The sequence below is a fragment of the Rutidosis leptorrhynchoides genome, chromosome 11 (genome assembly GCF_046630445.1).
Source record: "Rutidosis leptorrhynchoides isolate AG116_Rl617_1_P2 chromosome 11, CSIRO_AGI_Rlap_v1, whole genome shotgun sequence".
NCBI lineage: Eukaryota > Viridiplantae > Streptophyta > Magnoliopsida > Asterales > Asteraceae > Rutidosis > Rutidosis leptorrhynchoides.
The window spans coordinates 156981643-156997821 of record NC_092343.1 but is presented as its reverse complement, the minus strand read 5'-3'; positions in this window follow the sequence as shown (position 1 = coordinate 156997821).

The window sequence follows — 16179 nt, the reverse complement described above, 5'->3', positions numbered from 1 at the left end:
CGAAATCAATAACACATGCTCGTAGCATGTCTTCAAGCGTTTGTATTGTCCTTTCGCTCTGCCCATCAGTTTGTGGATGATAGGCAGTACTCATGTCTAGACGAGTTCCTAATGCTTGCTGTAATGTCTGCCAGAATCTTGAAATAAATCTGCCATCCCTATCAGAGATAATAGAGATTGGTATTCCATGTCTGGAGATGACTTCCTTCAAATACAGTCGTGCTAACTTCTCCATCTTATCATCTTCTCTTATTGGCAGGAAGTGTGCTGAATTGGTGAGACGATCAACTATTACCCAAATAGTATCAAAACCACTTGCAGTCCTTGGCAATTTAGTGATGAAATCCATGGTAATGTTTTCCCATTTCCATTCCGGGATTTCGGGTTATTGAAGTAGACCTGATGATTTCTGATGCTCAGCTTTGACCTTAGAACACGTCAAACATTCTCCTACGTATTTAGCAACATCGGCTTTCATACCCGGCCACCAAAAATATTTCTTGAGATCCTTGTACATCTTCCCCGTTCCAGGATGTATTGAGTATCTGGTTTTATGAGCTTCTCTAAGTACCATTTCTCTCATATCTCCAAATTTTGGTACCCAAATCCTTTCAGCCCTATACCAGGTTCCGTCTTCCCGAATATTAAGATGCTTCTTCGACCCTTTGGGTATTTCATCCTTTAAATTTCCCTCTTTTAAAACTCCTTGTTGCGCCTCCTTTATTTGAGTAGTAAGGTTATTGTGAATCATTATATTCATAGATTTTACTCGAATGGGTTCTCTGTCCTTCCGGCTCAAGGCGTCGGCTACCACATTTGCCTTCCCCGGGTGGTAACGAATTTCAAAGTCGTAATCATTCAACAATTCAATCCACCTACGCTGTCTCATATTCAGTTGTTTTTGATTAAATATGTGTTGAATACTTTTGTGGTCGGTATATATAATACTTTTGACCCCATATAAGTAGTGCCTCCAAGTATTTAATGCAAAAACAACCGCGCCTAATTCCAAATCATGCGTCGTATAATTTTGTTCGTGAATCTTTAATTGTCTAGACGCATAAGCAATTACTTTTGTTCGTTGCATTAATACACAACCGAGACCTTGCTTTGAGGCATCACAATATATAACAAAATCATCATTCCCTTCAGGTAATGACAATATAGGTGCCGTAGTTAACTTTTTCTTCAATAACTGAAACGCTTTCTCTTGTTCATCCTTCCATTCAAATTTCTTCCCTTTATGCGTTAATGCAGTCAAGGGTTTTGCTATTCTGGAAAAGTCTTGAATGAACCTTTTGTAGTAACCAGCTAGTCCTAAAAACTGGCGTATGTGTTTCGGAGTTTTCGGGGTTTTCCACTTTTCAACGGTTTCGATCTTTGCCGGGTCCACCTGGATACCTTCTTTGTTCACTATGTGACCGAGGAATTGAACTTCTTCTAACCAAAATGCACACTTTGAAAACTTAGCGTACAGTTTTTCTTTCCTCAATACTTCTAGCACTTTTCTCAAATGTTCTTCGTGCTCTTGATCATTCTTTGAGTAAATAAGTATGTCATCGATGAAAACAATGACAAACTTGTCAAGATATGGCCCACACACTCGGTTCATAAGGTCCATGAACACAGCTGGTGCGTTAGTCAATCCAAACAGCATAACCATAAACTCGTAATGACCATAACGCGTCCTAAAAGCATTTTTTGGAATATCATCCTCCTTTACTCGCATTTGATGATATCCAGAACGTAAATCGATCTTCGAATAAACAGACGAGCCTTGTAGTTAATCAAATAAGTCATCGATTCTCGGTAGTGGATAACGGTTTTTGATGGTAAGTTTGTTCAACTCTCTGTAGTCAATACACAACCTAAATGTACCATCCTTCTTCTTGACAAACAAAACAGGAGCTCCCCATGGTGACGTGCTTGGTCGAATGAAACCACGTTCTAATAGTTCTTGCAGTTGACTTTGCAGTTCTTTCATCTCGCTGGGTGCGAGTCTGTAAGGAGCACGAGCTATTGGTGCAGCTCCTGGTACAAGATCTATTTGAAATTCAACAGATCGATGTAGAGGTAGTCCCGGAAATTCTTTCGGAAATACATCGGAAAATTCTTTTGCGACGAAAACATCATTGATGATCTTTTCTTCAGTTTGTACTTTCTCGATGTGTGCTAGAATAGCATAGCAACCTTTTCTTATTAGTTTTTGTGCCTTCAAATTACTAATAAGATGTAGCTTCGTGTTGCCCTTTTCTCCGTACACCATTAAGGGTTCTCCTTCTTCTCGTACAATGCGAATTGCATTTTTGTAACATACAATCTCTGCTTTCATCTTCTTCAGCCAGTCCATGCCAACTATTACATCAAAACTCCCTAACTCTACTGGTATCAAATCAATCTTAAATATTTCGCTACCCAGTTTAATTTCTCGATTCCGGCATATATTATCTGCTGAAATTAATTTACCGTTTGCTAATTCGAGTAAAAATTTACTATCCAACGGTGTCAATGGACAACTTAATTTAGCACAAAAATCTCTACTCATATAGCTTCTATCCGTACCCGAATAAAATAAAACGTAAGCAGATTTATTGTCAATAAGAAACGTACCCGTAACAAGCTCCGGGTCTTCCTGTGCCTCTGCTGCATTAATATTGAAAACTCTTCCGCGGCCTTGTCCATTCGTGTTCTCCTGGTTCGGGTAATTTCTAATAATGTGGCCCGATTTTCCACATTTATAACAAACTACATTGGCATAACTTGCTCCGACACTACTTGCTCCGCCATTACTCATTCCGACACCATTTGTTCCTTTCGTTCTGTTAACCCCTGGTCCGTAGACCTCACACTTTGCCGCGCTAAGACCATTTCTTTTACACTTGTTGCAAAATTTGGTGCAGAACCCCGAGTGATACTTTTCACACATTTGGCATAGCTGCTTCTGATTGTTGTTGTTGTTGCGGTTGTTATTGTTGTTGGGATGATTGTTGTAGTTGCTGCTGTTGTTATTGTTGTTGTTGTTAGGCCGTTTGTTGTAGTTGCGATTGATGTTGCGATTGTTGGGATAGTTGTTGCGATTATTGTTGTAATTGCTGTTGTTGTTGTATTGGTGATTCTTGTCACCGTTTTCCTCCCACTTTCTTTTGACTTGCTTCACATTGGCCTCTTCAGCAGTCTGTTCTTTAATTCTTTCCTCAATCTGGTTCACTAGTTTGTGAGCCATTCTACATGCCTGTTGTATGGAGGCGGGCTCGTGTGAACTTATATCTTCTTGGATTCTTTCCGGTAATCCTTTCACAAACGCGTCGATCTTCTCTTCCTCATCTTCGAACGCTCCCGGACACAATAGGCACAATTCTGTGAATCGTCTTTCATACGTGGTAATATCAAATCCTTGGGTTCGTAACCCTCTATAACGACCCTCACTTTTCCATTTCTATTTTTACTATTTTTGCCCTTAGGGTTATGTGTTCGTAAATTTTATTTGACTAAACGTCGACCGAATAGTAAACATTTAGTCGACACTCTCTATTAATTAAAGTTTATGCATTTTTTTGATATTGTAAAAATTATAACTTTAGGTCATTATAAAAATGTAGAATTTCTCTTAACTATTAAACTTTTGGAGAAACAATTAAAAATTAAATAAAGTGTGGGTTTAATTAAATAAAAATCTATAATACTAATCATACATATATATATAAAAAAAAAGTATATATATGTATACGTACTATACAAAAAAAATATACAAATGTTACAAATAAATGGGCTAGCAAGTTTAACGAAATAAATAAATAAATAAATACAATTAAAGAATAACTAACATGGAGTGATCCTAATTTTAATCTATTTCCAACTCACTAAACTAATCCTAATCTAACTACAAATTTAAGTCATAATCTTAATTCCTTCATCATCCATGAACAATTTGATTCCTATCCCAACTCTAGTTTTTCCCTTATAAAAAGACCCAAGCTCATAACAAATTGCATCACAAAAATTTAACTCACAAACTCTCCTCTCTTGTTGCTATTGTACGGTAGTTTTCACCCTCACCTCCTCACCCTAGTCGATTACCAATCCCACTCAAACAGCCTTTTTTTCTGTTGTGTATCATCATCCAAAACAGTCCCAAAAGTAGCTGTGCTGCTGCTTATTTTTTTGCTGTATCCTGCTCGACAAAAACAGCCCAAAACCACCCCAAACCCACAGCCTTTTTTGCTGCTGTGATCGACCACCAAAACCGCCCAATCACCGCCACTGTTTGCTGTCTTTTTGCAGCTCCTGCTAGCCACTTTTGCTGCTGTTTATCTGCAGTTTTTTGCCACCCATAACCTCCCCAAAACAGCCCCAAAAACCCACCCAATTCGTCACCCTGCTGCTGCATATTTTTCTGTCTGCTGTCCGCCACTCAAGACCGCTACAAACCACTGTTAGTTCCTGCTTTCTGCTACTGTCTGTGTGCTGCTGCTGTCCGGTTCATTGTCACCATCAACCGCCACCTTTTCCTAGTCTATAATCTCTTTTAAGGTATCCTAAAAACTCTAAATTAATAATACTCTATATTTGTTAAATTCTATAAGCTATATGAAATATATCATTGAGTAACTAGTCCAAATATCTAAGTATCTTTTATAAACTATGTTCATATTTTTGAAGATCATATTGTTTGTATCTTTTAATACATCGAATAAAATTAAGTGTTAGACGTCTTTGGTTTCGGGTACGATTTTTTTGTGAACTAAACCATGAAACTTAAAGAAGTTTTAATGTTGATACATTAATACGACTAATATTTAAGTTTTACAAATCATGTTTACTTAATGATTTCGAATTACGTACTGGAAACTTAACAAAACAAGTTAATATGTAGAGGTCGACGTGTACGTACGAGAATGAAGATGACACCATATTCATGAGTCTAATTATAAAATTACGTTTTAAACATTGTACTTTATAGAGCTTTGCAAATGTCAAATAAATTTTTTTATTTAAATAAAGGATTAAGAATTATGAAAATGTTAAGGATTTTTGAACTATGAATTTATTGGTTAATGAATTAATTATGATCATGAATATTATGAATACTAAAAGATATTAATAAAAATAAAAGGTTATGAATATAGTTTGAAAAGTTAATGATGATTAAAAAGATTTAGAATTATTGAATATGTTAAAGGTTATGAGCATGATTAATGATGAGATTAGGTAAATACTTGTGTATATATGTAAATATATACATACGCGTATATGTATATGTGTATGTATATGTACATGTGTATGTATGTATGGAGGTGTATCGTGTAAGTTATAATAAGTTAGTAAACATAATAGTAAAAAGTAATAAGTATATATATGTACCATCTTACACTTACGTGTATGTAACACCTACACCTAATGTATATATATATCGTATAGTGATGAACACATACATGTATAATAATAATAAAGAATATATATGTAGGTATCACATAAGTATAATGATAGAGATACATAGTAATCGATTAAAGAAAATTATAATACTATTATTAGTATAACTATCACTTATATAAATATAACTTTTCTCGAGAATGGTCACTGTTAATATAGGTTGCTATATTAATAAACAAACTTTATGTCTATTAGACATTAACTAATCGAACATAATATCTCTAGGTTAAGATCTCCGTGTTCAACACTCCGATCATATAACTTGCGTGGAATATCTATCTGCTATTAAGGTGAACTTCATAGCCCATCTTTTTACTATTTCTTAACTGTTTTATAAACTTTGGGGTGAGACACATGCTTGTTTTTAAACTATTTTTATGATTAGACACAAGTACTCAAATGTTAACTATATACATGTTGTTTGTTAACAATAACGATCACTGCTAATATAATTCGTTATATTAGTAAACATACTTTGTCTGTTGACAATAACGGTCACTGCTAATATAATTCGTTATATTAATAAACAAACTTTATCGGTCACTGTTAATATATTCATTATATTAATAAACAAACTTTATCGGTCACTGTTAATATATTCATTATATTAATAAACAAACTTTATCGGTCACTGTTAATATATTCATTATATTAATAAACAAACTTTATCGGTCACTGTTAATATATTCATAATATTAATAAACACACTTCATTCTATTGATTGATTTTATATCAGTCAACCCTAACTAAATCTTGTGGTCTAAAAACTTGTATTAATTATTAAACCTATGTTGTTCACTCAACCTTTTTGGTTGACACTTTAAGCATGTTTTGTCTCAGGTGAAGATTGCTAAAGATTATTTGCTATTTGGACCTTGCTGCTATTGGAGTCCGCATTTATACATACATATTATTGCATTAAAACATTTATTGTAATGACATAACACTTTCCGCTGCTCTAATACATTGATAATCAATTAAAACGTCTCATATAGAGTCGTTCTCGTTTATACATACTTGTGTTGTGATATTGTGATGTCATATCTTCCCCGGCCCTATTTGGGGGTATGACAGAGTGGTATCAGAGCCAGGTTGTTATAGAGAGCCAGGATTGCATTTATGTGTGCCTTATGTATTAGTTAGGTGCCTTAGCAATCTATAGGACTATAACCTTTCCTGTTTTAGTGCCTAGTGCATTTTCTCCTTACATTTTAATTTGTGCTTTTGCGTCCTCCTTAGAACTTGCCTAACTTAGTTCTTTCGTGTCTTCTAGGATGTCTTGCAATAGCCCGATCATCATCTCCGACAACGAGTCCGATGGATCCTACTCCGAAAGATCTGTCCACACACCGACTTATGGACCCGTTTCCCCGCCATTTTCACCAACTCACCCAAACTATGTCCCTGCTAGTCCACCACACTACCCTCATTTGGAAGAATCCCACACTAATGATAACTATGATGGGGATGACGAGGAGGAAGAGTTTGTGGAGGAGAGAATTGAAGAAGAAGAAGTTGAGGAAGAATCCAAGTCTGAGTCCTCTGTTCAAGGCAATGGCAACAATGGCGTACCGCGAAACCTTTCGACTAATCGTTCTCATCAAAGTTTCATAAACTACCCGCCCCCTACATACAATAGTACTGAAAGACCTGGGCTCAGTGATATAGAAATGGTGAATGCTGATCTCATGAGCTACACCAACCGATTTCAAGATTTTGCTCTCATGGCTACTCCCGAGTATCTAGGGATCCAATGCTACATCAATGGATTACCTGATGAAGTCCGGAGAGATGTTATCTTGGAGAACCCGGGCACCATACAAGAAGCTGCTTGCATGGCAAGCTATTTCATCGACAAACATAAGGAGAAAGAAGGTGCAAAAAGGAAGAGAGAAGGGACGAAGCAAGAAAATTCTAAAAGCAAATTCAAAAAACTTTCTAAGGGAAAATCCAACAAGTTGTATAAAGGAAAACGTCATTACTGCGGAAGATGTGAGAGACATCATAAAGGATGGTGTAAGGCCAAGTGCACCAAGTGCAAGAAGGTGGGTCATGTACCCAAGAATTGTAGAGTTGTTACTCCATCCGCCAAAACTCCAGCCACAAAGGCAAATGCAACCGTTCTTACTTGCTATAACTGCGGAAGGGTAGGACATTTCAAAAATCAATGCTTGGATAAGAAGAAGAATGAAGAGGCACAATGAAGAGTTTTTGACAACTACAAGAGTCAATTAAATTTTCATAGTATTCTTTGTGTTACCGTTTAGTACTTCTATAGTTTGAAAGATTTCGTTAAAGTTTCTGTAATACTCTAGTTATTTTCTTTTAATGAATGATGTTATTTTCTTTTCTTTCATTTTCCATTGAATCCTTCACCTCGATGAAGATGCATATTGACTAGATGACATAGTAGTAACCTTATGGAGTGATAAAAGTATGATTTAGAATAATATAATGACACTTGATCAACGTCATTATATTATGATAAGTCATACAGAAATCCTAATGGATCATGATGGGAATAAGATTTGATCAACCTTAGGACCACTGTGTACCATTACATACTCCTTATATCTATATTGTCAACAAAAAATATCAACCCTAGATATTATATATCTTTTACTTATCAATTATACACGCCCGGTGCTGCACCTATTGCATAGGTACCATACCTCTTAGCTCCATCCGAAAGGAAGGAATTATCTAACCAACTTCAAGAACCTTTGGAAAGAGGTTTCATTCGTCTTAGCTTGCCTCCGTAAGGAGCACCCGTTCTATTTGTCAAAAAGAAAGATGGCACGTTGAGTATGTGTATTAATTACCGAGATCTCAACAAGCTAACCATCAAGAATCGTATCCATTCCCGCTTATTGATGACCTGTTTGACCAACTGCAAGGATCAAGTATCTATTTGAAGATTGACCTTAGGTTGGGTTATCATCAATTGAGAGTCAAGGAAACTAATGTTTCTAAGACTACTCTCCTATCTCGTTATAGACACTATGAGTTTCTTGTCATGTCTTTTGACTTAACCAATGCTCCTGCTGTGTTCATGGATCTTATGAACCATGCATGCTAACCTTATCTTGATAAATTCGTAACCGTTTTCCTTGATGACTTCTTAATCTATTCCAAGAGCGAGAAAGAGCATGAGTAACATCTGCAATTGATTCTAGAGCTCTTAAAGAAGGAACAACTGTGTGCCAAGTTTTTCTAAGTGTGAACTTTGGTTACGAATCGTACATTTCTTTGGACATGTAGTTATAGTGAAGGAATACATGTCGATCCTATAAAAATCACCATTAATCAGAAATTTTCAAGAACTAGTCATGGAGGAAGTCCATAAGACTAGATATTTTAATCATCTAGGCTCTCATAGCTAAAATTTCATGCAACATCAGTTCTCACTCAAATAGATCCCCACTACAATTAAGTGTAAATTTTGTTTTAACAAAACGTTGACCGAATGCTGATTTTTAGTCAACACTTCCTGTTAAATAAAGTTCATACATTTCACATTTCGAATCTTAAAAAGTATTCTGTTGATGACATACTTGTTATTCCCTTGAATGATCTTCGCATTGATGATAAATTGCACTTCACCGAAAAACCTATAGAAGTTCTGGATCGTGAGGTTAAATGCATGAAACAGAGCAACATTCCTATTGTTAAAGTCCGTTGGAATTCATGACGAGGTCCCGAGTATACCGGGGAACGTGAAGACCAAATGAGACGGAAATATCCCCATCTCTTTTCAACCGCAGATGCATCCGAGAAGTCTACCAAAAACTTCGGAACGAATTTTCATTAACGGGGAGTTACTATAACGACCCTCACTTTTCCATTTCTATTTTTACTATTTTTGCCCTTAGGGTTATGTGTTCGTAAATTTTATTTGACTAAACGTCGACCGAATAGTAAACTTTTAGTCGACACTCTCTATTAATTAAAGTTTATGCATTTTTGTGATATTGTAAAAATTATAACTTTAGGTCATTATAAAAATGTAGAATTTCTCTAAACTATTAAACTTTTGGAGAAACAATTAAAAATTAAATAAAGTGTGGGTTTAATTAAATAAAAATCTAAAATACTAATCATACATACACATATATATATATATATATATATATATATATATATATATATATATATATATATATATATATATATATATATATATATATATATATATATATATATATATACGTACTATACAAAAAAAAATATACAAATGTTACAAAAAAATGGGCTAGCAAGTTTAACGAAATAAATAAATAAATAAATACAATTAAAGAATAACTAACATGGAGTGATCCTAATTTTAATCTATTTCCAACTCACTAAACTAATCCTAATCTAACTACAAATTCAAGTCATAATCTTAATTCCTTCATCATCCATGAACAATTTGATTCCTATCCCAACTCTAGTTTTTCCCTTATAAAAAGACCCAAGCTCATAACAAATTGCATCACAAAAATTTAACTCACAAACTCTCCTCTCTTGTTGCTATTGTACGGTAGTTTTCACCCTCACCTCCTCACCCTAGTCGATTACCAATCCCACTAAAACAGCCTTTTTTTTCTGTTGTGTATCATCATCCAAAACAGTCCCAAAAGTAGCTGTGCTGCTGCTTATTTTTTTGCTGTATCCTGCTCGACAAAAACAGCCCAAAACCACCCCAAACCCGCAGCCTTTTTTGCTGCTGTGATCGACCACCAAAACTGCCCAATCACCGCCACTGTTTGCTGTCTTTTTGCAGCTCCTGCTAGCCACTTTTGCTGCTGTTTATCTGCAGTTTTTTGCCACCCATAACCGCCCCAAAACAGCCCCAAAAACCCGCCCAATTTGTCACCCTGCTGCTGCATATTTTTCTGTCTGCTGTCCGCCACTCAAGACCTCCACGAACCACTGTTAGTTCCTGCTTTCTGCTGCTGTCTGTGTGCTGCTGCTGTCCGGTTCATTGTCACCATCAACCGCCACCTTTTTCTAGTCTATAATCTCTTTTAAGGTATCCTAAAAACTCTAAATTAATAATACTCTATATTTGTTAAATTCTATAAGCTATATGAAATATATCATTGAGTAACTAGTCCGAATATCTAAGTATCTTTTATAAACTATGTTCATATTTTTGAAGATCATATTGTTTGTATCTTTTAATACATCGAATAAAATTAAGTGTTAGACGTCTTTGGTTTCGGGTACGATTTTTTTGTGAACTAAACCATGAAACTTAAAGAAGTTTTGATGTTGATACATTAATACGACTAATATTTAAGTTTTACAAATCATGTTTACTTAATGATTTCGAATTACGTACTGGAAACTTAACAAAACAAGTTAATATGTAGAGGTCGACGTGTACGTACGAGAATGAAGATGACACCATATTCATGAGTCTAATTATAAAATTACATTTTAAACATTGTACTTTATAGAGCTTTGCAAATGTCAAATAAATTTTTTTATTTAAATAAAGGATTAAGAATTATGAAAATGTTAAGGATTTTTGAACTATGAATGTATTGGTTAATGAATTAATTATGATCATGAATATTATGAATACTAAAAGATATTAATAAAAATAAAAGGTTATGAATATAGTTTGAAAAGTTAATGATGATTAAAAAGATTTAGAATTATTGAATATGTTAAAGGTTATGAGCATGATTAATGATGAGATTAGGTAAATACTTGTGTATATATGTAAATATATACATACGCGTATATGTATATGTATATGTGTATGTATATGTACGTGTGTATGTATGTATGGAGGTGTATCGTGTAAGTTATAATAAGTTAGTAAACATAATAGTAAAAAGTAATAAGTATATATATGTACCATCTTACACTTACGTATATGTAACACCTACACCTAATGTATATATATATATCGTATAGTGATGAACACATACATGTATAATAATAATAAAGAATATATATGTAGGTATCACATAAGTATAATGATAGAGATACATAGTAATGGATTAAAAAAAATAATAATACTATTATTAGTATAACTTATACACTTAATTATATAGTAACATTTAATAACACTAAGTATATTATCACTTATATAAATATAACTTTTCTCGAGAATGGTCACTGTTAATATAGGTTGCTATATTAATAAACAAACTTTATGTCTATTAGACATTAACTAATCGAACATAATATCTCTAGGTTAAGATCTCCGTGTTCAACACTTCGATCATATAACTTGCGTGGAATATCTATCTGCTATTAAGGTGAACTTCATAGCCCCTCTTTTTACTATTTCTTAACTGTTTTATAAACTTTGGGGTGAGACACATGCTTGTTTTTAAAATATTTTTATGATTAGACACAAGTACTCAAATGTTAACTATATACATGTTGTTTGTTAACAATAGCGATCACTGCTAATATAATTCGTTATATTAGTAAACATACTTTGTCTATTGACAATAACGGTCACTGCTAATATAATTCGTTATATTAATAAACAAACTTTATCGGTCACTGTTAATATATTCATTATATTAATAAACAAACTTTATCGGTCACTGTTAATATATTCATTATATTAATAAACAAACTTTATCGGTCACTGTTAATATATTCATTATATTAATAAAAACACTTCATTCTATTGATTGATTTTATATCAGTCAACCCTAACTAAATCTTGTGGTCTAAAAACTTGTATTAATTATTAAACCTATGTTGTTCACTCAACCTTTTTGGTTGACACTTTAAGCATGTTTTGTCTCAGGTGAAGATTGCTAAATATTATTTTCTATTTGGACCTTGCTGCTATTGGAGTCCGCATTTATACATACATATTATTGCATTAAAACATTTATTGTAATGACATAACACTTTCCGCTGCTCTAATACATTGATAATCAATTAAAACGTCTCATATAGAGTCGTTCTCGTTTATACATACTTGTGTTGTGATATTGTGATGTCATATCTTCCCCGGCCCTATTTGGGGGTATGATGTAGTGACCCGGAAATTTCCGATCAAATTTAAACTTTAATCTTTATATGTATCCGACACGATAAGCAAAATCTGTAATGTTGAGTCTCGAAAAGTTTGAAAACTATATTCATGTAATCAATTACCCTTTGACCATGTCTGACGATTCACGAACAAAAATGTGTAAATAGAAATGTATGTGTATGTACATATGTGTATTTTTTTAAGCTAAGAAATATTGATAAAACATTTAAGAGCTTGGTGATACAAAAATAGATTATGAGATTATTATGTGACTTGAAAGCATTGAACGAATTAGTTGATATGAATATAAGCTACGAGATCTATTTTATGAACATAGAAATGCTATCACAGTAGTTAGTAAATAATACTTTACTTGAACGTATTTGTTCGATGTAAGTTTATCAATGAGATTAAAAGATAATATCAAGTGATTGATTTATCAGGTACATTGAATTATAATTACGAGTCTTTGTTATGAGGTCCACTTGAATTAGAAAACTCTTACTTTTAACGGTATTCGGAATATTTAGTAAAGTGATTCCATGTAAGAACAAAAGTGTTATTATTGAGGATTAGACAGAGGTTAGCGGAGAGTCTCGTTTAATTATCAAAAGCGTACCTTGCAATGATTGACTTGTGTCACTTGGTAGGTTAATTATTTAGTTTTCTTAATATTGAAGACGTTTTACGATATAGATGAAACCTTTTAAAGAATGATTTTGAATATAACTAATTCTGGAAAACTAAATTATATTTATTCAATTTAGTACAAACACATTTTTTTTCGATATAATAGAATTTGATTATAAAATATTTTTATGGATTTTCAATGATATAAAAATAAAAATAAATATAAAATAAAGATTTCTAATGAGCACCAAAAGACTACAACATTTCATCACAAGATTGAAAGTTAAAATGTTGGAAATCACTAAACCTGCGCACTTGCACGAGAAAAATCATAACTAAATCATACTGACTCGAAAAAGGGTGATTCCGGTGTCCAAACGACCGTAACTCAAAAATCTACAACTTTCATGAAGACACCATACACGAATCGTGTACCTATCTACACGAAACGTGTAATCTTGTGCCGACATATTTTGGTGGCGGCTCACTATGCAACATGTTTTTAATTTTTATTAATATTATATTATATTATTATATTATTTATAAATCTATATATATAGGATCGATCATAATTGTTTTCTAACTATCTATCTCTCACACTCTCTCTATAATTATATTTATTATTATTATTGTTAGTGTTATTATTATTATTATTATTAGTATTATTATACATAAAATACTACGACGAGGTCATGGGCGAGTTATTTCAAAACGGGTTTTATGAGCGGGATAGAGCTAAGGAAATTATGAGTTATGGTTATGGAGGTGATGGGTATTGTTCATGGGTATGCTTGTGAGGTTAAACTAGTGTTTGTCACCTCCATTGCGTCTACGTACCTTTCCTACAATATTGAACCTCAATATTGATACGTGAGTACTCCTAATTTAATTTTTACATACTAATAGTGTATCCCTGACTAGTGCTCGAGAAAATAGGATTATGCATGCTTGTAAATTTGATAGTGCCCTTAGATAGGTTATGCCGAATCTTAAAGGTTGTTATATTATAGTTGAAGGAAGATATAAGATTTGCATGTCCTTAAAAAGCTAGAAAAAAATTAAGAACTTTTCCTTTAGATGCCAAATAGATTTGATGGACGGATTAAAAGTTATAGTCAATTAAAATTTCGTAAAAATGATTATTATCGTCGTTAATATCGTTGTCTTAATTTTTTTATCAAATTGTTATTATTCCAAAATAACACGACTGTTACTTATTATTATTATCAATACTATATTATTAACTAGAAATGTAATACAAATTATATAACTACCTTAATAGAATCTATCGCAGTATTTTTATGATATTAAATGAACTTTATAAGTTTTATTACTTAAGATATATAAAAGTATATTTTAATATAAAATTTTATTTATAAACGAATTATATTATTTACTTTATTAAATCTTTAAAAAAAAATATTTTAAAAATATAAAACGACGATATTTAAATTATAAAACATTTATAAAGTTTTGAAATCATTTGGAGTTAAACTAATTTTTGTCGACCTTTGCATACTAGACTCGAGCATTAGGATTGTGGTACACTATGACTTAACTTAATGTATTAGACAAATATTGACAAATACATAATTATATATAAATAATTTAGGTTCGTGAATCCAAGGCCAACCTTACACTTGTTCAATGATGTTATATGTATTTTTACTACAAAATACAGTATGGTGAGTTTCATTTGCCTTTTTACCCTTTATATTTTTGGGCTGAGAATACATGCGCAATTTTTATAAATGTTTTACGAAATAGACACAAGTAATCGAAACTACATTATATGGTTGAATTATTGAAATTGAATATGCCCCTTTTTATTAAGTCTGGTAATCTAAGAATTAGGGAACAGACACCCTAATTGACGCGAATCCTAAAGATAGATCTATTGGGCCTAACAAACCCCATCCAAAGTACCGGATGCTTTAGTACTTCGAAATTTATATCATGTCCGAAGGAGGATCCCGGAATGATAGGGGATATTCTTATATGCATATTGTTAATGTCGGTTACCAGGTGTTCACCATTTGAATGATTATTTTTGTCTCTATGCATGGGACGTATATTTATGAGAACTGGAAATGAAATTCTTGTGGTCTATTAAAATGATGGAAATAAATGATTATGATAAACTAATGAACTCACCAACCTTTTGGTTGACACTTGAAAGCATGTTTATTCTCAGGTTTGAAAGAGATCTTCCGCTGTGCATTAGCTCATTTTAAAGATATTACTTGGAGTCATTCATGACATATTTCAAAAGACGTTGCATTCGAGTCGTTGAAGTTCATTAAAGATTATTATTAAGTAAATGACAGATTAGGTCATTTATAGTTTGGATATTATGAAATGGTATGCATACATGTCAATTTTCGATGTAAAGAAAGATTGTCTTTTAAAAACGAATGCAATGTTTGTAAAATGTATCATATAGAGGTCAAATACCTCGCAATGTAATCAACTATTGTGAATCGTTTATAATGTATATGAACGGGTCCTTTCAGTTGGTATCAGAGCGGTGGTCTTAGCGAACCAGGTCTGCATTAGTGTGTCTAACAGATAAGTCGATAGGATGCATTAGTGAGTCTGGACTTCGACCGTGTCTGCATGTCAATAGTTTTGCTTATCATTTTGTGTCAAAAATTAACTACTTATCATCCTCAGAAAATTACCTGCTTATCATTTTTAGTCTAAGACACGTCTTGCTGCATTGATTGCATGAATAGTGTATAGACAAAAAATCATATCTTAGCGTATCTGCTAAATCATATCTTATCGTATCTATTACTGTAAACGTTGCCTGATATATCCCGTAAATTCCTCCGTAATTTACGAAATCTTTTGTTCTATATATATGGATATTCTATGTAATTAGAATACCATCCGATAACCGAAAATCATTTCATATCGAAAAAAAAATCCTTATTAAATCGTACGAAATGGAATTCATCATTAATTCAAGTTCCTCGGATTTCAAAATGGAATCCCAGTCCAGCTCCGAAAGCAGTGTGACCGGAATAGATCAACCAATCAGTCATCACCTATTCTGGATGAATTGGGGATGGGTTCGTAGCCTCCTCAATCATTGGAGACAAGAAGAAGGTGATCCCTTC